A 24536-nucleotide genomic window follows, 5' to 3' on the forward strand; every position below is an offset into this window, starting at 1 on the left:
TTTTTCTCCTGTTATATTAGGAGGTGACAAAATGAAGCAGCATGATTGAATATTGAAAAGGCTGGAAAACTTTATGGGTATTGCTACTACTAATAGCCACCTTATGTGTAAGTGAAAACTTTGCATGGGAGGATCTAAAAACTTCCCAATATGCATATAAGGATAATTTCACTTATCACTGAGCTTCTCTGAGGCAGCCCTGGTGCGTGAAGGGAGGGCTCCATCAGACACACAGCCAGCCCACACTCAGTGGCAATCCTTGGTGTTCTTAACCTCACAGCAGGACACATGCTCTGATGGGGAGGTGACACTGTGTGGTCTTCCCCAGGTTATAAGCCACTAGTTGTCACCAGAGTTGTCATCAAAAGCTATTTTATTCTCCTTTGTTCTTCCTGAGTATAGGCAGTTGTCAATTTTTCTAAAGCTATAAAGAATGACTGTATTATTAGTATTGTTAATTTACTTCCACCTTCAGTATATTCAGTTTCAACACATCATCCCATACCTACCTATACTAAATGCTGGACTAGGTGATATTTTCATGCACTCTCATTTCCATTTAAAATCCTGCTGGAAAATTGTGAACGATCCTTTTTTTGATGTGTGTGAATAGAGCCTTTAATGCTGGAGGTTAAATGAATGGTGTAGTTTTTGGCTAGGTGTCAAAGACTTAACAGAACTTGTACTATAGTCTTCTCACAGGAAAAAACAAATAGTTTTACACTGAGGTGTTTGGAAACAGGTGTGCTGAACAATTACAGAATGTTACAGCTCTTGGAGGCAGCCCTCCAAGAAATTAGGTCTGAAAAGGATGGCAACACTATCACATTGATAAAATTTCTGCTGCCAAATCCCACTGGAGAGCAGAAAACCTGAGTGGAGCACCAGGAGAAGATGTGCTCACTGCTATGTCAGGGCACGCAGCAGCCAGAGCTGCTGCCAAGAGGTCTGGGAGGGAAACAAAAGGAAAGTTTCGTTTGGGGAGTGGTTTGGAGCCAGAGATCGGCGCTGGCTGCTGCACCCAGAGCCACCACCTGCCTGGAGCAGCAAACCCCCTGATCACCCAGCACGGTGCTGGATGGAGCCATCCCCACCTCCTGGTGTGTGCCACACTGGGCAGCAGCTGGTTCTCCTCTTTCCCAAAGCACCCATCCACGTCCCGTTTACCTCAGCTCCATCTCCTTCCCATTCTCTGCTGGGACTCCTCTCTGCCATGTTTCTCTGTCTTGGTTATCATCTAAGCCAGAAAAACTCTTCCATGGAAGTTGCAAAGGCAAGACTTCACTTCCACCTCCAGATTTCTACAAACTATCCAGAAACAACAGCAAGCATCTCAACGTTGTTATTGGTCCACAAAACACAAATCCAGCCTTCAAACCATCCCTGCTTTTACAAAAACTGTGTCCCCAAGAACATTTGCATAACAGATATTTACCAGGATCTCTTAACTTCCTTTGCACTTTTGCACTTTGAGAAAAATACTGTCAGAAACTAATTGGTCTTGTTAATCAATTCTGATTTATCTGCCACCTCGAGACAAGGTGATCCCACCTCTTCACCCCACAAATCCCCACTTTACATCTGCAGTGCTTCCACGTGGCGTAGAGGGGAATTCCTCTCTGACTCTCCCCACGTTCAGGTTATGGCCCTACCATTATTTTGCTATCTGTAGCTACACATTTTATCGCTGGTCACAGAATTATTCCTCTCCATTTCCAGCTTCAGCCGCTCTGTTTGACTCCGTGCCCTCCCGCGGCAGCGGATCCCAGAGACAATTCCCCGCCTTTGCCAAGGCTGCCAGGGAATGTCTCATGTTGAGGGATGAAAACACATTATCTGATCTTTGATGCTTAAAGAGAGGGGAGAGACCTGCAGACCTCTGTGCACCTTACTCGGTGTGACACACGGGTATGCTCCCAGCAGAGCTGGCGTGTCCCATCCGAGGTCAGCTCTGCTCCACAGCCTGGCCCCGTCCCTCCCTGCCCAGCTTTGCACATCCCACCTCAAACCGATGGCTAACGTGGGAGGCTGAAGCAAATAGAAACAAAGCCTGATTCTTTGTCCTGCTGCTGTGTCTCCCTGAAAAGATGAGCTTTATAGCACCCAACATGCGTGGCCCAGAGAGAGGGGCTGGAAAGTGTGCCCCGCTCAGCCCAGAGCCCAGAAATGCACACCCACCCCAGATGGGGGAAGCAATTACTAAGAAGTAATTTCACTTTGCAGTCTAAGACTGCATCATCTGCCGCTTGAAACACCTAGAGAGGGGAAAAAAAACATTTCAGAGGTATCCATATCCTCTTTGGGTTTGTCAAGGAAAGGATGTTCCCACCCCAGGCTGGTGAGATTTCCTGATCTTATTATGGATTCTGATGGGGCAGAGACTTCCTAATCATTACTTTATATTGTGAATTCTTATCAGATGCTGTTGAAAGAAAAGTATATTTTTCTTGAGAAGACTAACCTTTATTTCTAAAATAAACCAAAACATAAGACCACTGTCTTTCTGTTTTGTGCTAACCAAATGGCTTTTGGCATTATTTCTTTAAAATAAAAATAATTTAAAATATATTTTAGCTCTCAATCAAATGATACCCATCTACTGTGTTCAGTAGTTCTTCTTTTTGGACCTGCCATTCCAGACAACCTCACATTCAGCTGCAAAAGTGCTCACCAGGTCTAGATTGCCCACTGATTTTGTTGGTAGTGACCAATGAAATAGCACTGTTACCCACAGTCTATAAATAAGACTTAAATTAGAATATTCTGAGCTGGAAGGGACTCACAAGGATCACCAAAGCCTAACTCCTGGCCCTGGGCAGGACAGCCTCCAGCTACACCCAGTGAGCAATGATGAATTGTTAATTTCTTTTGTGTCAGTGGAGGGATGGACCATGAAAATGGAACCTCAGTACCAACCCCAGTGATAAAACATAACTCCCACATGATATCACTGCGTTCCATACGTATAAAATCTGTACACACACAAACACACACGCACACACAAGGTCTGTTGCACCAGTTCTTCAGCAATCCTTGTTGTATGTAAATGTAAGTAAGTCATTATAATCCCCATACAAAATTAATTACAGTCAGAAATTCCCACATTCCTATTTTCAGAGGGTTACCAGATAGGATTTTAATTTGGCTCTGCTGTCTTTTCAAAATAAAAGCTCTTTCCCTAACATTTATGAGGCCTCTAAGATTAATTGCATTCATCTTTATCAAGTCTTGAAACTGGCTGATATATTTAAATGAGCTAAAATTAAAAGGTTTGAGGCAACTGAAGTCTCTTCAATAAACTGAAGAAAATTTTCCAAAAGACTATGGAAGCGGTGTTGACCAAATCTGTAAAGAAGAAAGATTTTAAACTAATGAGTTGCCAAGTGGATCCTTTTCTTAATTATTCTTCCTTCCAAAGAATTAGTGGGTGAAAGGCTTAAAGAAGATGAAGAGAAATTGCAATGTTACCCACAGTCTATAAATAAGACTTAAATTAGTCTTTCATTTGGCCCGTGATAATTCTGTTGTTCTCCCATATTCTAATGTCTTTGTCTCACCTTTCTGTAGCTCTCTACTCCCAAGAGATGAGATTTTGACTGCTGGAGGAGACTTGGAATGTGTTTCAGCCTATAAAAAATGGAGTACATTGGTACTCTTCTTTACTTGGTTTTATTTTGGGGGGAGTTTTTTTGGGTTTTGGTTTGGTTGGTTGGTTTGGGGTCTTTTTTTATTATTGTCCTTGGCTTTCATGGCTAAATGTTGTGAGTATTTTAAGGTTTACCCTTGGAAATGGTGGTCAGGGGTGGTGGGCTCAGCTCTGAGCTCGGTGCCAGCTCAGGAGGCAGCAGCAGGGAGCCAGCCTGGGCTCCTGTCCCTGCTGTCCCTGACCCCTGTGGCACCCCCAGGCTGTGCTTTGAGGAGCCCAGGCTCACAGAAGGACAAACACCCTGTCAGCTTGTACCACCAGCAGCACCTCCTCTGGACAATTGCTCTGGCAGGGACAGACTGTCAGGCAGGTCAGTGACAGGACACTTGTCCAGAAAAAGAAAATACCCTCCTGTGGAATGGCCTCTTGTGCCTGAATACAACTTTCATTTCTCTGCACCTGAACTCCCAGCCAGAAAAGAGACGGAGTCGTGGGAGTGCTGGGAATGTCTCCCACACTGTCTCCTCTGTCTATTTTATAAACCAGTAGGCTCAGAGGTTCCTTCTAGAGAGTTTCTCCTGTCTCTGCGGCAGTGCTGCTCTTTTATCTGCTGTTTTGAGGAGCACTGAAAGGGGGATCACCGGGGGGCTCCTTCTGGCCCCCAGCTCCTGTGGGAGCTCTGGGCTCAGCTTGGGACGAGATCAACTGTTTAAAACAAATGCAAAACCTTGAGACACTCCGAGCCCCTTTCCCCACTGTCCCAGACTCTCTCCAGGTGGATCCAGGACTGGAGCACAGCTGCACTGGAGGGGAGGATGTGCAGCTCTTTCTCAACCCACGAGTGAGAGGCCAGGAGCCAACACCTGCTTTATCTCAGAGCTCAGCCCTGCCCTTGCCTACCACACACTGGGCTCGAGAGATGTGCCCAGGAAATTCAGCCAGATGTACAAAATAGCTGTCATTTAGATCGGTGACAAATCCACACAAGTTTCTCTGGTGGCTGGAATGAGGAGGTACAAGCTATGGCAGCTCTAGGCAGATTCTTATTTTGACAGGAGCAGTGACTCACTGCGCGGCCATGGACAAACCGTTCAATTTTCTTATGATCTAGTCAACAAAACTATAAAATTATTAAAAGACAAAAAAAGAAAAACAGAGAGTCCCCAGATTTTACTGAAAAACAAATCCTCCTCTGAGCTCAGCTGGTGAATAAATGACAAAAACAACAAGATGAAACATGGGTGTAACCCACAGCTTTGCCAAATATACCACAAAAATATGGAGAAGGAGAGAGGAAGAAAAGGCAGGGGGGAAAAAAGAACAGCAGGCACACTGAAATGCCCCAAAGCACATGAAATCATATGAACAGAAACAAGTCCAACAAAAGAGAGTATGGATGCCCACAGGGTGGTGAGTAGGAGGATGCATTCCAAAGAAAAACAGCAACCAAATGATCTAATGCTCTTTTCATCACAAAGCAGCCTTTAAAACTGGATGGTCTCATCCTTCCATGGGTGCAGTGTGACCGTGGCTGAAATGTGTCTGGAATCAAGGCCAGCCAGGCTTTATCCCAGGTCATGGAGGGGTTTGTCCAGTGGGAGAAACTTGGGTGCCCAGGGGCCACCAGTGCCAGCCAGCTAAATAAATCCCCGATAAATCAGCTCTGGGAGCCCTCCTTGTGAAGGAGCCAGGGCAGCTGGGCAGCACTCACGGAGCCTGGGCAGCAGCAGAGGCTGCAGAGGAGGGAGGACATGAAACAAGCAGGAAAACAATGAGCGGCGGAACAGTCAAAGTCAGGCCTGCAGCAGAAGAGAGCCTACAAAGGTATCTTCAAAGGCTTTTCTGGGGGATAAAAAACAGGAGCAGACAGCATACATATTAATGAACCAGAAACAATATTGAAAAACAACCTATTATCCTTACTCAGATCAAAAGAACATGGAGATTAACACCTCAGACATCAGACCCCTGCAACAGGAGAGTGGGTTTAGCAGCAAGCCTCTTCTCCCATCTTCCCTTGTTTTTGTGACTAGGACCAGGCAGAGGGGCAGCTTTGTTTTGAGGAGCAAGTGAGACTACAGCTGCATAGCAGAAGGTTAGGGTAAAAAAAGGCATTAAAACCGAGAAAAAACTCAGTGAAATCTGGATGAGCATGGGAGGAAGGTGAAAATGAAAATTATATGGGCTCCAGTGCAAAGGCAAGATTGCCTTTCCTTGCTTGAGGGGAGTGCTGGAGAATTGGGGAAAGATGTGGAATTATTTGCACACCCCTCACTAAAGTGCCCAGGGGGTTCCTGGTGGGTGCCAGTCTCCTCCCCACCTTCCCACCACAGAGCCCTCCTCTCCTCCAAGCCTGTGAGGCTGCCAGGCCTTGCAAGGCAAAGAGAGGCCACAGTGCTCATCCCTACAGAGGCATTTTTGTCTGAAAATCAGAGCCATTCTCTGCTGAGGGTTGTATCCATTTCCAATGGGAATGGCTCCATGATCTGACAAGATTTTCCATATTCAATTTCTTTGATAGATAAAATAGAAATCTGACCAAATAGGATTTTCTCTTGACAATTTTCCACAGCACAAACTATTATTTAGGGACTCCTACCCTTTGCATGAAACTCTTCCTGCACAGTTAGGGCATTTCTGATAACGAAACAAGAGCTACCCTAGGAGGGGTTACAGTGAAGGAAATGCACCTTTGTGATGGCAACAGAGACACAACCATTCTCTGCCACAGACTTCATCACAAAAATCCTTCTTTCTAGACACCCAGCATTTGCTAGCAGCTCTCACTTGCTCAGGGCACTGAACTTCACAACATCTTCTTTCTTATTTTCTGCACTCATTTTCATACTTGCACTGGTGAAGAAGTAGGCTCAAAATAGAAAGTTAGAGTTGAGCACATTTTTCATCACAACTGTGATGCTTCAGGAATTAAACAATCTGAAAACAAACCTAGGTTTGCCACAAATGGGACTGAACAAAATTTCCTCCTTCCTGAGTCCAACAGAAGCTTTGCTGCTGATGACAAAGATTTTCATTTTATTTTGTTGCAGGACTCATTAGGTAAGAGGTACTTGTCATCATTTTTGCTACATTTTCATCATTCCAAACATTTAAAAGATTGCCCAGACATTTCCCAGCTTCCATAGGAAGAGAGTCCCTGCTCACAAGGCAGAACCTAGGAAATTTCAGGCAGATTTGAGGAAGAACTTTTTCAAGATGAAAGCAAACAGCCACTGGAGCAACTGGCCAGGCAAAATGTGGGATCTCCATCCTCTGAGAAATTGAAAACCCTTGTGGGCACACCCCTGGGCACCCTCACCTAAACAGAAGGGCTTGAAGCAGGACACTGGACTGGAGGAGCTCTGGAATCCCACCCCAAACTTCTGTGTGGATCTGCCTGCAGGAAGTTTGGGAACTTAGCACAGAACTGCACAGAGATTCCATCTCTGCATGACATTACTGAAAACACCTCAGTTACTAAGGATAAAGCCAGAGCTGATTAACAAAATCAGCACCACTTGCAGGAAGATGCAGACTTTGGTCCAAAATGCTGTTTTGCACAGTAGAAATGCTGCTGTGCTAAAAGACTCATAATTCAACTAGACACTCATATATTTTACTGAAACTTTGCATAGGTGGTGTGAAACCAGCTCCAAAATTTTCTTTTTGCCCAACAGTAAGGCGATGAAAAGTTTTGGTTTACCATCAAGAAGGTGGAGCAGGTTCTGGGTTGAGCCCTGCCTCCTTCAGCCTCAGCAGTGATCAAATCCCACAGGGAGGAGGGACAGGACCTGTTCCAGGGCTCCTCAATCCTGCAAAGCTTCTTCCTCTTCACACTGAGTGGGAAATTTTTGCATGAACAGACTGATGCCTGACATTTCTAATGATTGTTGGTCAGGCCAGATTTGAAATACCAAAGCCTTTTTTTTGTAGTATTTTTGTATTTCTCTCTCGAATTTTCCCCCTCTCCAGATTTTCTTACCTTCTTTTTCCATCCATTCACCCTCTGCCTCACTCCTAAGAAGGTAAGAAAGAAAGATGTAGAAACTTGCATTACTGTGTAGGTGGGAGGAATTAGCAAACAGTTTTTTAAATTTCCATTCCTGCTGCAATCAGGACTGCTCTAGTTTTATACCCAAAATCAGCAGAACCCATTTTCCAGTCTTTCCTAGACCAGCAAGTGTGTTTCAGTAGCCTCCTGAGAGCCACTCAAACCACTGAAGTTTTCATCAATTAACCAATCAAAAATTACCACTCATTCAATTATGTTTAATGCCAAGCAAAAATATATAGAAAGTGGTTAAGTGTATGACGGGAAATAATGAAAAGAGGTTTAAGCAGATGAGTCACAACAGATCATTGTTTCCTAAAGTCTGAGACATATCCCCTTGTGGGGCTGACAATGGCTCATAGAAGATGAATACTTTACAGTGGGTGTGTAGAGAAGAAACTTTTTTGTTTTTTTAATGCAGCAGGGCTTGGTTTCCAAAAGTTTGGGAAACAAAGTGGGACATCATGGTCTGAGGCAGTATGGTGCTGCCAATGAGGAGCTGACAATGGCTCACAGAAGATGAATACTTTACAGTGGGTGTGTAGAGAAGAAACTTTTTTGTTTTTTTAATGCAGCAGGGCTTGGTTTCCAAAAGTTTGGGAAACAAAGTGGGACATCATGGTCTGAGGCAGTATGGTGCTGCCAGCCCATGGCACAGGGAGTTTCTGTAGGGGTTTCAGGAAGGGTTTGTACCTAATGGAGTTCCCATGGTCACTGAATAACAGCACAAAAACGGGACCCCGCTGCTCTGACAAAGCATGCAGTTATTTCCTGAGCTACCTGTGAACTGAAAAAAACCAAAAAACCAGCAGAGGTTTACAAGACAGATGGGAGGGGTGCTTTCCTCACACTCTAAATGGAACAGGAATTGCTCCTGGCCTTTGGTGCATCCATCACTCGAGTGGTGCTCACTCTCCAACCTCAGCCACAAGCGCTCTGACTCCGGGCTGAGGTTTCACAACGGGCCCTGAGGTTAAATGAGCCAGCCCTGACAGCTCATGCCTGAACTCAACAGCTCAGAAACCCCTCCCAAAGGCTGCATTCACGAGGAGCTCCGAGCCACCAAGGAAGGGCTGTTCGGTGCTGTTATTCAGGAAAGCACACTGCTCTCCAGTGCAAACTGTATTTCTCTATAAAGTATGTTGCATCCTCTGACATTAGTCAGGAGTCAGAGTTTTCAGCTGCCTCCTTAGAAGGGGTTTTTGAGAGCATCCATCCACAAATCAACTAAAAAAATTATCAGGGTTTCAAGACAGCCAAGGAAGCAGCGCAAAGTTTTCTCACAAATGAGGCCAGAAGCCCGACAAGGGCTGGAGACAGAAGAGTTCTGATGAAAATTGTGAGCACCAGCCCTGGACAGCCTGGCACTCCAGTGCATGAGGAATGTTCCCCCTTTTGTCTCTCCCATCTCTCAGCCTCCGGCCTCACTAGCAGTGACCATAAGCTTGAACTTTAAAGAATAAAGCCAGCATTTACTTACACTTATCAAGTTCTGTTGGCACTTAGGTGTGACACAGACTGTTTCTCCTTCCACCACAAAAAGAGATCCTTCCATTCTTTATTGTTATCCTAACCCAAGTGTAATTTTCAAAGCTCCTAAGCCATTTATGGGCTAGGAAATGTAAAGGCCAAATTGTGTTGGCCATTTATTTCTAAAGAGAACAGCTAATCAATTCCTAGTTGAATTTAGTCCAATATAACAGTTGCAAAATATGTTCTATTAGCTGTTAGTGCTCTCTGGGGATCTGCCATGTGCTCCATGTTTTGAGGTTTTTTTTCTTTCAGCTGTGAAATACTTCTCTAAAAGTTAACTTTCAATTAAAAAATAGAGACATGTAATTTAGGTCAGGGACTGGACTGAGATTAAGAAGACTGGAGTTTTGTCCTTGGTTGCACAACTGACCTCTTGTGTGGTCTAGGACAAGACACCTTCTCTTTGTCTGGCTTATTTTGCTCTGCTTTTGCCGCCTTTTGCAGCTGAATAAAGAGCCCTCAGTGAGGTAAGTCGTGTCTGAGCAGCTTGGCTGCTGCCTACAATAAAATGGCTGGGACTGTGGAAAAGTACAGAGGAGTAGATGCCATTTACCTTGACTTCAGCCAGACTTCAAGCACTGCACACTCGTGTTCAAGTTGAAACCCCACAGCTAGAAAGATGGACAACTTGTTGGATAAAAAATTGGTTGGGTGTTCAAGGCTCAGAAGGCTGTGAGCAGTGGGTCACACTCTGAGTGCCTGCAATGGGACCTGTTTAATGACCTCATTAATGTCACGTTGGACTGACAGTGTGCCTGCAAGCTCAGTCTCATGCAGCTCATTTCACTGCACACGTGAGCTGCCCAAACTCACCTCACCAGGACAGAGAGAGGAGACTCTGCTCCGCCAGGTACCCCTGTGCCCTCCTGTCCCTCCAGGCAAGCAGCTCCAAACCCTTTCTGACAGCTGCTCCGTGCTGCTCAGAACCTGAAGTACTGCAAGGTGCTTAAATAACCCCTGTGCCAAGGAACAGGAGCGAGCCATGGAGAAAAAGCCTTTTTGGGGAGCTGCCCTCCAGCAGCTGCTCTGAGAGGAGAGGGGACTGACAGGCTGAGCTGACACCCTGGAGCAGGGGGGCTTCAGCATCCTGAGGGTCTCAGCAGCCGGGAGGGAATCCTGACCCCAGGGTTCCTTGGCAGGAGCCTTTTCCCTCTGCAGAGCCCCGGGTTTGTGCCCCGTGCCAGGCACACAGTGAGCGGGGTCACTCACTGTGCATGCATACACACAGCACTGCCCACGCCAGCTGCTAGGTGAAAAGCTGTCACCTCTGAAAACCTGGCAGATCCCAGTCCTTTATTTCCTTTGCTTCTCCTCCTCGTGCTTTAAAATGAACATTTTTGTTTTGGATGAAATGGAATGTATGTTTGCATTTTACACTAAATAAATGTTTTCAGATTTCCATTTTGGCAAGAAAAACAAAAAACGAAGTTCCATTTGGTTTGACTCTAACTTATTTTTTTCCTCCCTCTTTTTTAGTTTCGGCACTCTAGCTGAAAAAAATCACAATTATTCTCACAGCCTTAGTCACACGTTTTCCAGGCAGTGCCTGAAATGTTTCCTTTCAAATCTTTGCAAGCATTTTATAGGTTGTCATTTCACTGCTGCTTCAAGAACAAGAGACTGCAATTCTTCCAAGTGAACAGCTTCGATGACTTTCCTGACTGATGCAAATGTGTTACACTGTTGACAAATACTAACCACGAGAGATGACTTGGCTGTAGCTGTTTGCTGTAACTGGTATTTCCCCTGAAAATTCTCTCCCCCCCACCCCGTCAAACAGAGCATTCTGTTTTAACAAGTTAAAGAAATTTTTTGTATGCTTTATCTTTTATCTGGAGAAATAATAACTGGTTTGTTCACAGGAGCCATGGTTTGTGACTCGAATGGCTGTAAATGATTCCCTGGCGAAGGGCAGGCACTGAGAGCATGTGCAGGGCAGCACATCTGCCACGAAACCTCCCTGAAAGCCAGGCACAGGGTGGGCAGCTCAGCTGCGACCCCCAGACCCTCACCTCAGAGAGGCAGTGAGAGCTCAGTGCCCCAGGCAGGGCCGGGGCGATGCTGCGCTGTGCTCTAAGCTGAGCAGCCCTGCGGAGCCAGGCACACTCAGGAGGGATGATCCAGCTGAAACAGCCACTGCACTCACTGCCTTCAGCACTGCCAACAGCTGGAGCCCGAGGAGCCATGAGTTCCCCGCCTGAGGAATGTGCAACCCAAACCAGCGCCTGACACACCTGGGGAGAGGTGCAGGGGGCTGCAGAGGCTAAACTGTACAAGATGCAGCTCTGCCCCTGCTGCCTGGCCAGTGCCTGCTGTGGGAAATGCATCCATACCTGTGCATCAAGTCCTGAAACAGCTCCTTGGAAAACACAGCTTACTGCAAAGGGGATGGCAGCAATCTGGTCACGGTGGTTCCACGCCACAGTCAGCGCCAAGGGCTTCAGGAGGGAGCAAATCTGGGGAATCTAACTCCAACTCCATGCCCAAAAGCACTTCTCAGCCACATCAAAATTGCTACGAGGGAAAGAATTAAAACAACAAATAAACTCCTTTTTAGAACTACTAATCCACATGGATTAACAGCCATAACTGAGTTTGAGAGAGATGACTGGATTTTCATAACACATGCAGACACACACAAAATAGACATCGGGATATTTGGGCTCAGTTAAATATTTAAATAAGATCAAAATAAAATTAAAGTAGTTTTTGTACTTCATATTTGTGTTTTTAATTGACTGGAAAATGGAACTAAGACATTGAAATACTGTGTTAATATCTATGCTATCTCCACTGGCTACACAAAGATTTGCTTCTGATTTTAAAGTTTCTCAGCTCAAGAAGATGTAGATTTTCTTGGCAACAGCTGCTGTGTAAAATATTCTGAGATAGAATTTTTTATCATAATTAATAATAGATGAAAATTTCTGCGTTTTTGATGTTCTAAACTCTATGCTGTTTGATTTACGATGTCTTTATAGTTGTTTTTCTAGTAATTCTATGCCTCTTTCTGTTGGTATAAGGGTGGTAGTCTCTTTTATTTCCCTAGTGGAGTTGGTATGGTACTCTTTTCTTCCTCCTCTCGCCTTCTTTTCCTGTAAATATATTTCATAAAGTTGCCCTTTCTTCCATAATGAGACTGATTCCTACATTCTCTAAGTTTGTTGCTGTGGATTTTTTTTTCTATTTTTTCCTTTTTCTGTTAACTCTGCACAGAGCAGTGATAAAGGCACGGTGGGGGCTATTGCAGCCAGGTCCTGCCCATGTTCTCTGTAATGAATATTTCAAACTGCATGGTGGCTGAAGGGTGCAGTTTGCTTGGGGGGTTGGGGATTTTTGGCTTGCATTATGATCCTTTCCTTTGGTATGGAGGTTTTTAGGGATGTGTGCCTTGCAAAATGTGCCAGTATTTATCAACACCACCACAACTGGCATTTATGAGGGGTTGGGTACAGGTATTGCTGGGTGAGCAGTGACAGTGGATCTTTCATGGCTGGGCTGCTACTGACAGCTGCACTTCAAGGAGTAAAAGAGGCTCAGGACATTTTCTCAGCAATTTCTGACACCTCAAAGGTAAATGTTTTGAACAAGCCTGACCAGCTGTTGATATGTGAGAATAATTAAGAAACAAAGGAATCAGGGATTTTCTTCAGAATTATTGATAGCATTCATAGGAGAAGTAGCAGGAGTATTGATAGGAGAAGTAGTGAGGGTTCAAGCTGAAATGGGGAAATTTAGGTTAAAAATCCTTCCCTGTGAGTGGGGCAGGCCCTGGCACAGGGCACCCAGAGAAGCTGTGGCTGCCCCTGGATCCCTGAACAGCTCCAGGACAGGCTGGATGGGGTTGGAGTGACCTGGGACGGTGGGAGGTGTCCCTGCCATGGCAGGGGTCTGGAAAGGAGTGATCTTCAAGGTCTCTTCTCTCCCAAGCCATTCTACCATGTTATGGTTCTAGGAATAAAGCAGCTTCAGGGAAAAGTGTTGGATATCTGATGGGACTGGGAGGCTCTGGCTTCCTGCAAACCAGGCTCACACAGGCTCAGCCCACTGGGCAGCGTGGGTATTCCTAAATGCAGGGAATTTTCATTTATAAATAAGCAAACCCCCCCTGCCCAGTGCAAATAATGTCCAAACAAAAATAAAACATACCCCCTGTGGCTGTTTCTCAGCACCAATGCAGCAGGGAAGCTCAGCAGAGAAGCCCCTGCTGCAGGTGCAAGGCAGCAGTGAGAAATGCCAGCCTTTCTCCTGCCCTGCTGCCCCCTGCCCAGTGCCCAGCCAGCTCCCAGGGTCCCTCCCTTTGTCCCTGTCCCACCTTTGACACCAGGGCTGGCAAGTGCCTCACAGGCATCTGCAGCAGCTCCACTCTCTGCAGGGCTGCTCCTCACTCTGCATCCTCACAGAAGAGTCAGCTCTGCCCCTCGCATCACTCAGCTGCTGTGGTCTGGGTTTCTTTTTTCCCACTAAAATTATATATTTGCTGTACTGCAATGTGCCATATGGGTGTACTCAGGGTAGGGTGGCTTTTTCTACTGACTGCATTTTATTTGTAACACTGCATTTTCCATAAAAGACTTTGGCAAAGGCAATGGAGAGTCATAGTTTAAATATAATAATACTAATTTACCATCCTTCCTTTCTTCCCTTTTTTTTCTTTTTATTTCAAGTTCACAAACAACCACTAGTGCAGAGACACTAATTTCTTCTTCAATAATCCCAGGAAATAATATTCTGGCATTCCTCAGTAAATTGGGCCTTCTAAAAGCCATGTCTGAGTGGTCCATGATCATCTTTCTAGAGCCAGGCTGTTCTCAGGCAGCATTGTTTTCTCTTTAATAAAAAAAAAAAATTTGCTGAGAACTAAGTGTCCTTAAATCAATGCAATTTTCAGTGCTGGCCAGGAAGGAAGAGTTAGGCTTATTAAATAACACTCACTTCCATTTTAAAGCTACTATCACTGCTGTCTAGAACCTGACAGTTGTTACCTGATACTGTTATTGACACGTTGTTGATCTGTTAATTTGAGAAGTGTTATTACTGCAATAATTCCTGGCACTTGTACAGCATTCCTCATCCTGGGGGATCTGTTTGTGTTGCTCAGAGCCTGGCCAGGCACAGACTCATGTCCAAGAACAAACCTGGGGTTTGTGCAGGAACAAAGTGGGTTCCTGCACACACTTCAGCATTCTGCAGCAAGCTCTGTGTGAAACAGGGAGAGATGAGGAAATCTTTCAAATCCATCAAATGCATGTGGCAGTCTGCAGCATCAGGAACTAATTGAGGCAATTAAATACTCCGGGCAAGGATTGGGCCCTTTGTGGCAGTGGAAATGCAGTCATGCATCAAAAGAAATTATTGTGTCTGAATGTGGTAAGAGAAAACTCATTTTACACCTGACACAGCCTCTGGTGCAACAATAGCCCAATATTCCTAACAGTGATGACTTTGGAAAAGTCTGATTCCAGCAGTCAGGAAAGGATGATTTAAAAACAGGTACTAAGCATTACCCAGTGTCACAGACCTGCTGCACTAATGGCCCAAACTTCCCACACTCCTCCTTTTTTAGCTCGTCTAAGATGGGAGCTGCAGCTCTTGCTGCAGTTGTGGTCAGCCTGCTGGAGAACACAAACAGCAGCAGTGCACAGAAAAGGGCACTCATCACAGGGCAGGAAAGGGCAGGGATGGAGCAGGTCACATTGCTGACTCCTCCAAAGATGGCCCCTAACTGCATGGGGTAACAGCAGCAGCAACAACACCCACTAATAATGACAAATGGTCACTTCTGTAAAAAGAATAAAACAATCAACAAAAACTATATGTATCCTTACACCAAAATACAGCAAAAATTAAGCATTTTAAACCATTGGCTACTGCAGCTGATCACAAATTATAGGTGCCTTGCAGAAGAAAGTGATTGTTTCTCAATAGTCCCAGCAATGCAGGAACTTTCCAGCACTGGTTCTCAAATCCAAACAGGCAGAGCAATGTACAGACCCAGAGCTGCCCCAGGGGATTGCAAGCCTATCACAGGTAAGCACTTGAGGCATGCAATGGCCTAAAAGTGGCTCAGCAATCCACAAAACTTGTGAGCCTCTGGCTTGGGAGAAGAACAAGGAGAACAACTTGGTTGAAATTAGAAGAACATAAGCAGAAAAATAATTCCTATAACAGAGTCTGGTCAGGTTAGCAGGATGTCCAAACACCCCACTGTTTTTAATAACCATAAAAAACCAGAAGTCCATTTTGTGTTTTACTTGGAAATGTACCTTCTTGGCAGTTGCAGATCCATTGATATAATTTATTCAGCAAAATATTTGCCTACTACTGATTCAGCAGGCAGGTCAAAGATTCACTTGGCAATCCTCTGTGTGCATTATCTGACCTCAGCCCTCCCTGAGAATTGCTCCATTTACAATTCAGATGAGATAACCACCTACAACAGTGTGAGGAGAATGCCAGGAGAATTCCAGAGGAATTCCAGAGGTGCTCACTTAGTCATAAATGTTTTGAACATAAATTTTAGTCAGAGTTAATACTGAGAGCATCATTCTAACAGTCCAACAGTTTGTGGATAAAAAATTGCAGGGTTTACCAATAAAAGTGCAAGTTCCAGTTGTTCTGTTACACCAACTGAGACCATTTTTCCATGAAATAGATTTCTTTTATGTGTCCATTAACATAAGATTGGAAGGCAACTCTTGAGTCTTCAAGGCCAAACAACCATCCAGCTGTCATTAACAACCATATCACACTGTCTCGTACACAGAGCTAGAATTAACTGCATTTTACAAGCAGTTCCAGTTTTGCTCCTAATGCATCCCAGAAGATGCAGCTCAAAATTTCAGTGTAGTGTCTGAGGACTTTCTTTTGTCTTCTAACTTCCTGAAGCTTCTGTGTCTGGTTAAATGCACTTAATCTTTTATCCTGGCGCTGAGTTTAACTCCACTGGTTAATTATTTTGATGCTGTAAGTATAGAAGTGATAGAAAGACCACCCAGCAAAAACATGCAGCCTATAAAGAGCATCTACAAAGCTCTCCATCCCTCTTCCTTTTAAGCAGCAGTGAAGAGGAGAACCTAGCAGGGGGGAGTGTAGTCACTCAATCAGTTCAATCATTCCTCTGTTACTTCTGTGGTGCCCTTCATGCAGAATGATCACAAGGAACTTCACTCTAAAACTAAACTCAAACACTTACCAAACTGCAACAGAAGGAAAGAAGAGTAAAATAAATAGGTCTAGTCAAGACTAAGGCTTAAAAATGCCAAGGGCCCTATTAACTGTAAAAATTTTACAGGGTCTGTGCACGTATGCACTTCCAAGCACAAGAGAGAAATGTTATATGTACACGAAAAGAGAAGGAATTCACAATCCATGCTGCTCCAGGAGGATTGTGCACTTCATTCTTGAGTCACAAAGAAAATCTGTTGCCCCCATTCAAGAATTTAAGACCTTCTTAGGCTGCCGTCCAGATTAACACAGGTAACAAGGCTGGTCTGGAACAGCCAGACCTCTCAGAAGCTCAAGGATGGTTCAGTGCACGGGCACGTGTTTCTGCACGGATTTCGCGTGGGGCTTGCCCCCTGGGGCAGGAAAGCATGGCACAAAGCACGGCACAGCCCTGCGTGTCCCCGCAGCACCGGGAACGGGCAAAGGAAGCGCCGAGCAGCGGGCGCTGCGCAGGTCCAAGGCCGCGGCCGCCGGCACTGCCAGGGAGCGTGCTGCAGGGGTTCGGCTCACCTGAGCCACGGAGGAAGAGAAGAGAGCCGCCAGAGCTCCCTGCACATCGTTGTGCATCATTGGGGCGCACATCGTACCCCCGGGAAGTCCGGGAGCACTGGGGGCACTGCCGTCCCTCCCTGCCACCAGCCCGGCTGCACGCCCAGACAAACGCAGCCCCACAGCCCGGGAGGGCCAGAGCAGGGCAGCAGTGGTTTTACACAAAATTTACACTTCCCGGTGCAAAATCACACCGCCGCTCTTTCTAACCAGGCTCACTTGGCAGAAGTCAGCAAGGCTTCCTAAGACAACTCAAGGGAAAAAACACTGCCAAGGTGTCTTTTAAAATGGCACCAGAAGGCATTTTGGAAAAGTTGCCTATGTTGCAGGGGAAAGTAGTGTCTCCAAATAGCTATTTTTCATGGACAAAATAATTGTTTTTGTAAACTTTTTTTAAAAAATTATATATTACAATATTTAAATATTATCATATTCCTTGGGTTTCTCTTATATTATTTCTTCTTATATATTTCTTGGGTTTCCTAGTTAAAAGAAATTAAAGAGTGTAGAGTTTTAAAGGACAAGAAAAATTAAAATTAAAAAAGAATTTAATTCATTTTTTTCAGCTATTGAAAGATTGTATCCAGGCTTATTGCTACATTAAAATCCTGAACAGTCTCTATGGCAATTTTCAGTGTTTCTTGTCACTGAAAAAAAATCTTTTTTTAAAAAAAAAAATTTTTTTTTTTAAAACAAAAAAAGTCAAAAACAAAGTGTTTAAAGAGCAACATTAGGCATATTATATCCTTGCCACTAATTAACAGCACAAGTAGTAAATACTTAATAAAGGCAAGCTGGTTATGTAAAAATGTAAAATGTTCTACCATGAATTGGTACATTTTAGGGCTATTGATGAAAACTAGACTGACTGAATAGGCTGTGTAATTTTATCTAGTGATTCTTGAATCAAAGTATGGAAGGCACAAATGAAGTTGAACACAGATCTGTGTAAATGTCTCGTTACATTTATAAAGATGCCAGTCTGGATTTGAAACCTTGAATTAACAGGAAAGTTACAACACCTCTAACTTCATCATTTCAGTGCTCACGAAGTAGAATTTACACCTCATGAAGAACAGGCACAGAAGAGACACAGTTCTTGTTGGAGAAGCACAAAAATTTTTGTGAAGTCATGCTTTAATGAATTAAAAGCTCTGGTCATAAATCTGGAGGGGAAATTAGTGTGGCAATTCAGAATAAATGAATATATTTCAAGGCAATGTGTTATTTGTACATGTAATTGCCAGTCAGGAGAGATACTCTGTACAAACTGCCAGTTATAAGTTATTAAAAATAAGTTAGTTATTTTAAAAAAAGTTAGTTATTAAAAATAAATTATCAGCATTACTTCTTTCTCATGCTATGGATGCCATATGCTATTATGTGTACACATAACAACACTTTGTTCTGTCCCACATCCAAACCTTCCTGCTCAATGACAGAACCATTCAGCAGAATGTCTACTCACTCCTAAATGGAGACACAATGAGCCTTTTTCAGCTGTAGTTACATTTCACAAGAAGTGCTGAACTAGTTTGAACTAAGACATTGTTTGGAAACACATTCCATCCTTTTATAGAAACGTTCTTCAGCTGAAGCCACAGCTATAACTATTATACAAGACGAATAAAAAGCACATCTTCACAAAAATTTTCCAAGTGCAAGTGTCCCACTCCCCATACTTGTAACTTGTTGGAAAGCAGCAACTCTAACTTTTCCCAAACCTCATTTATTTAAAAATGAAGGTTACACCCAGGACCAAGTCCAACAGTGAAATCAGCAATGTAAACAGGATGGAAAAATCAGTTATCCTCACATATGGAGAGTTATAAAAGGTATGTGACATATGGAATCTGTATTTCAGTTAGGTCACAGCTTTGCTCTAACATTTCCTTTTACTCTTTCACCTATTAAAAAGAGGTTTTCAGTCAAGGAGATGGAGATTCAAAAGAAAATCTTCTGACTGTTCAGTCTGAAGCCTTCTCAGGACAGGATGTCTATACCCAAGATAGATGTGGTAAATAACAAACATGCAGCCTGTGTGGAGGATGAGTGCTTGGATTAAAAAGCAAACAAATAAAAACTCAGAAAAAGTTTATTATGGGGAGCTCCAGGTTCTTTCATATTCTGCATATTCACGAGAGTAGGAAAATATGAAAACTAAAATTTTTGTGGGATGGGAAAACTGTTTCCTGCCCATCTTTGACCTCTGAGTGTAAAACTGCTTAGCGCTTTGGTTTACAGTACAAATATTTCTGGCTATGGTATCCATCTGTTATGTATTAGTGAAATATTTCTGATATTCAGCATTCTTTTAAACAGCACTATTACAATTTCATCGAGAAAGGTTAATAGCTAAGTAATAGTCTGACAGGTTTACAGTGGATGGTATTTCTGGAAAGAGTATTTGCTGTTTAGCATTTCTTAAGGAGAGCTGTTAAAATTTCAACCAAAGCGTTCCTGAAACTTCAAGATGATGTATCATATGTGGGGTGATTATACAGAGTATTACTCTTAAAATGTTTTTTCAAGGAAATTTGACTATTTTTAACACTTCACTTAAGACTTTAAATGGTAATTTTGAGTTCATCATAGTTAACCATAAAGATAACTCGGTATCAGTTTTTGAAATGTTCCTTGTCTGGGCTGCACGTTGCTTGAGGGTGTTTACTTGCACAGTAAATTTTATAGTCCTTACAGTAATGGAAGAGATGCTGTAATCTTAAGAATCCAAAAACCACACAGAACAAGAAAGGAAATGAAAAATCCCAAACTGAAGATTTGAAACTCCAGGAAACGTCTGCTAAAACCAGCCTTTGGGTCTCATTCCCATCCCATCCCAGCTCCTTTCTAGCAATCCCTGCACTGCAGCTTCTCCTGCCAGGCTTCCCAGCCCCACCTGCACCAACCACGGGGAAGCTGTTTGCCCAGATGTGCACACCTGGAGGAAAGCTGCCCCTGGCTCAGGGCTGATCACAAACTCAGATGCTCCAGAGCCTTTCTCTCAGGATAAGGGTCCCAGGGGCTTGCCTATAGCTTGCTGGTTCTTCTGAGGTCTTATTATAAGATCTTTAAATACTTGGCTCCTTCTCATCATCAAGAGGTGTGAGCTCAGCTCACCTTTTCCAAACAGGCTCTCCCAACATCCCTGCTGGTGCCTGGCTGTGGCCTTTTGATTCCCCAGGGCCAAGAAAAAGGAGAGAAGATGCCAGATGCCTTTTTTCCTTGTTTGCTGTGAGGGTGCCTGAGCACTGGCACAGGTTGCACAGGGAGGTTGGGGAGGCTGCATCCCTGTTTATATCCCAAATGTGCTGGCCATGGTCCTGGCAAGCCAGCTGCACCCTACCTGAGCAGGGGAATTCAGGGAGCTGGGACAGTGCTACTTGCAGAGCTTTGCTGCTGTTCCAAAGGGAAGAGAGAAGCAGCTCAGGGAGCACTTCCCATTCACCCTCTCCTCAAGAGCACTGCTCCCCCTCCTCCTGGACATGCTGGAGCAGGGCAGAACAGCTGCTGCATGTACCACAGGGCACTGCAGGCACAGGAAGGTAGCCTGGGCAGCTTCTGTGCAGGTGCCTGGACATCTCAAACCAGGCTTGCTGGGGACAGCAGGAAAAGGTGCTGAATACCTCAGCAGCCCTGCTGCTCTAGGGACAGGATAAGGACTGCCAGACAGAGCCCCTGAGGGTGAGGAAGAGGCAGATCCCCTGCACCAGCGCTGTCAGGACATCTCTGTGCCTTTGATCCACTGCTTGGCTGAATCACAGAGACTGCTGCCACGGAGATGCCTTTTCTCCACCCCTACTGCAAGAGAGCAGCAGAGCTGCCCATCACCAGGTTTCTCCCCAAATGAGTGCCTTTTCTCCAGTTTCAGGCTGAACTGGAAATGAAGGTCCTCTTGAAGGGTTTTGAGGACACATGCCCTGCTAGCAGAGCTATCTTTTCGCAAAACTGCAGTCACTTTTCACAAGCTCCTCAGCACAATGTTGGCAAGGCTGACAAACAAACAGGAAATCTCACATGCAGGATTTACAGTTTTAAACTAAAGAGAAACCTTGGCTTAAATGTACATTATTTTAACCTGGGAAGAAAATAAGCAAATATGGCAAAAAGAAGAGCTCACAGGCAGACTGCAATAAATAAATCTTACACACAGAGAAGTTTGTCTGGATAAAAACGTTCTGAAGTTCACCACTAGATTTGGGACCAATACAGCTTCACACGGATGCAAAAAAGAGGCAAAATGAACCTCTTGCTGTTGTACAATCAAGGCAACAGACCTATTTCACACAAAGAACCAGCTAATCAACCTGGACTGCAAACCCAACGTGCTAGACTCACATATCCACTGCGAAAAGCTGTCCGTGTGCTTCACTGATTAGACTGGCTGAATACATAGGGAACTCATTGGAAAAAAAAACGTAGCTGCAAACAAAATGTATAGCCTGTCCCACCATGTATGGCTGAGCATAAGCTGTATCATAAAAATTAAGAAAAAATATTGCAAAATACTGAAAAATATTACAGCTGCCCTCTATACAGCCCTGAACCTGGCAAAAGGCAGCCAAGAATAACTACCCCCAGAACTATGAGAAACTGTTTTGGCTTCTGTAAGAAGGACTCTTCAAAAGAGCATTACAACCCCCATCACTGCTCCATTTCCAGTTTTCCCTTTTGGCCCAAAACAGGTTTGAAAAGCACCATCAGCCAACTCCTGTCACCCTTAGGGCTCCACAGAGACCTTGGGCAGTGGCACAAAGCAGAGGGGATCTACACAGGGCTGGAGCCACCCAGCTCAGAAAAGAAACTGCTGCAAAGAGCTACTAAATAACATCTTCTGTTGTTGGTTTTGGGTACCAATAAGCAGCTCTCAGCTGCAAGGTTGTCTCTTTTCTCTTAATTTGTTCTAGACCATTCATTTTTAAAAGAACTCCTTGCAGTCCCCACAGGGGAACACCACCGTCCCCTGCAGCCGTGGGGATCACAAAGCACAGAGCAGCACCAAAACCTTGGACAAAAGACATTCTGACAAAGCTTAGGGAGTCACTCTCCAGAGAAGTCTCAGTGTTACCCGGCACCTGATCATCTCAGGAATGGTGAAAAGTTCCTTCTGAGGATTTCCTTCAGCCCTGAGAGACGCTTGTTTCACACAGACTGTACTGACAACGAGAGCACAGAGGCCACCAGAGCACACACCACCAACTCCCCCTGAATTTTCCTTGTTCAAGCTGAGACTGGTTTCTTAGGAAAAGAACTTTTGTGGAAGTACAGCGGGCAAGCTTCACAGTCATCCTTACTTTCCTACTCCTAAAATTTATTCTCTCCATTCAGCTTCCAAATTAGAGCCTCAGACCTTTGTGCTCCTTCCACATGGCAGTGAGCCCCAACCAGAGTGCCACAGCAGCCCCAGCACAACAGCTCGGTGTCCTCACTCAGACAATGTCCAGTGCTAACAACTGCAACACACAGAGTCTCTCTGGCTGGCTTTCTCTACCCAGCCTACTGAGACTGGTGTCTGCTAAGGTTATCTCCTGAGGGTATCATCCCAAGGTTACCATTGGGATGGCCACAACACAGAGCATGCAATGAGAAGTGCTCCCCACTCACTGCCATCCCTCCAAAACAGGAACCACAGATGTGAGGAAGAGTTGAGTCCCTGAAGGCATTGCACCAATGGAATTTCAATAATGTCCCTCTGCCAAACAAAAGCATAATCGCCACCAGATAAAAAAGCAGTTTTCACTGAAGAACATACCAGTGTTCACCACAAATCAGCTGGGAATTAGTGTGCGAGGTCCTGGCAGTAGGAATAGACAAAAATTGCAGTCCACTCCGGGGCATCTCCTGCAGGTGTCATCCAAAAGCACTGTCTCTGTCCCTATAAATGACCTGCAGATAAATGAGAAACAGCAGGAAAGATTGAGGCTTGGCAAAAAGTACTGCTCAAAGTAACAGACTGAAATGTCTTGGTCAAAAATTAGAATTTTTAGAATCTTTAGAACTTTTAGAAGTCTTCATTTTTTCATTAAAAAATATAATTCATGTCCTTTTTGTTTTCAAATTACATATAGAAAAAAAAACCCCTTTTTAATCTCATTGTGTAAAACAAGCAAGCAAATGGCAAAAATGCAGATTTTCTAGCGTAAAAACCTTTCTTCCAAAATTTGTGCTAGCTTTATTTTTAAGATGACTTTCCATCTTAAGCCTGAGATTCCACTTAATAATTCACCTTCCTTCTCTCAGAGTAATTCAGAAAAAAAGAGCCGTATTGCTGTGACACTGATGGTGAATATCTGTTATTCATTTGTGTTACACCTCACTTGGCCGCTCGGAGCACAGACAACAGAGCTGCACCAGCACTGATGGAGCAAGGCAGGAGTGGGGAAAGGAGATGAGAGGAACAATCTAAAGGTCTGTTTGTGGTTTGTGTGGCCAGCGGTCTGAGATGGAGCAGACAGCTCCTCACTGACACTTCTGTTGCCTGCACTCGGGTGTGCAGTGGCACCAACTCCCCCTTGACTTCCCTTTTGTGCCCCCTGGGAGCTCCTTTATAGGACAGGGCTGAAAAACCTCACCTTCCTCCTTGCACAAGCCACTTCCTGCTTTTACCAGCTGCGATTTTGATATTTCAATATTAATTCAGGCATTGGAAGGGTTAGGACTGTTTTCCTTTTCCTGGGGGTTCTCTGGAGAACAAGGCACGGTGGGTGTAGGTGCTGCCATTGCCCTGCATCTGAGCCTTCCAAGCTGCAAAGATCTGCAATTCTTCCAGCCCAAAGCTGTCAGTCAGGAGGGACTGGGAGAAGCGAGGCAGTGCTTCGTGATGTGGACTGGAGCTCACCAGAGACCAACTGATTTGCTCCTATGACCTTGCACAAATTTGAAATTCCTGTCTCCAGAGGTAAAAGGTTAATGGAATAACCTATTTTTCATCTAGCTCCCTACTGCAGAACACCCTTTTAATTATTGCTATTATTTATTGATTTATAGAGTAACATGCAACATAAGGTACTCAGCAAGGAAATTATGAAGCATATAAAACACAGTTAAAATGATCAAAGAGATGTCTGATCTGAAGAGATCTGTGGTGACAAATATGGAAAAGCACTTCTCCATCTTGGAGACAAACATCAGCTTCACTGTGTCTGGTTATGCAGGCACAGAAAATACACACACAAAAGAATCCATCTGTAAGTTAAAAAAAAAAAAAAAAAAGAAGAAGAAAAAAAAGAGGGATGTTACCCACACTTGTTTAGAAATGTGAAAACTGTCATATTAAGAATCCAGCTATGAAGGAATGGACATTGTAATTCTTAGTACAAGTCAGACAACTGATCAGTGACCCAAACTTCTTTTAGCGTCCATGAAAATACCTTTTGACATGAAAAGAAGCTGTTTTAATGCACAACAGCTGAAGCAGCATTTGAAGGCACAGCACCAAAGAACCCAATCCTGCTGGAGTCAGCAGTGATGTCCCGATGCTGGACGCACAGCAGGGCTTCCACAGGGTGCAGAGGTACCTCGAGAAGCTGC

Source organism: Pyrgilauda ruficollis, unplaced genomic scaffold (assembly GCF_017590135.1).
Source record: "Pyrgilauda ruficollis isolate IOZ18807 unplaced genomic scaffold, ASM1759013v1 scaffold66, whole genome shotgun sequence".
Taxonomy (NCBI): domain Eukaryota; kingdom Metazoa; phylum Chordata; class Aves; order Passeriformes; family Passeridae; genus Pyrgilauda; species Pyrgilauda ruficollis.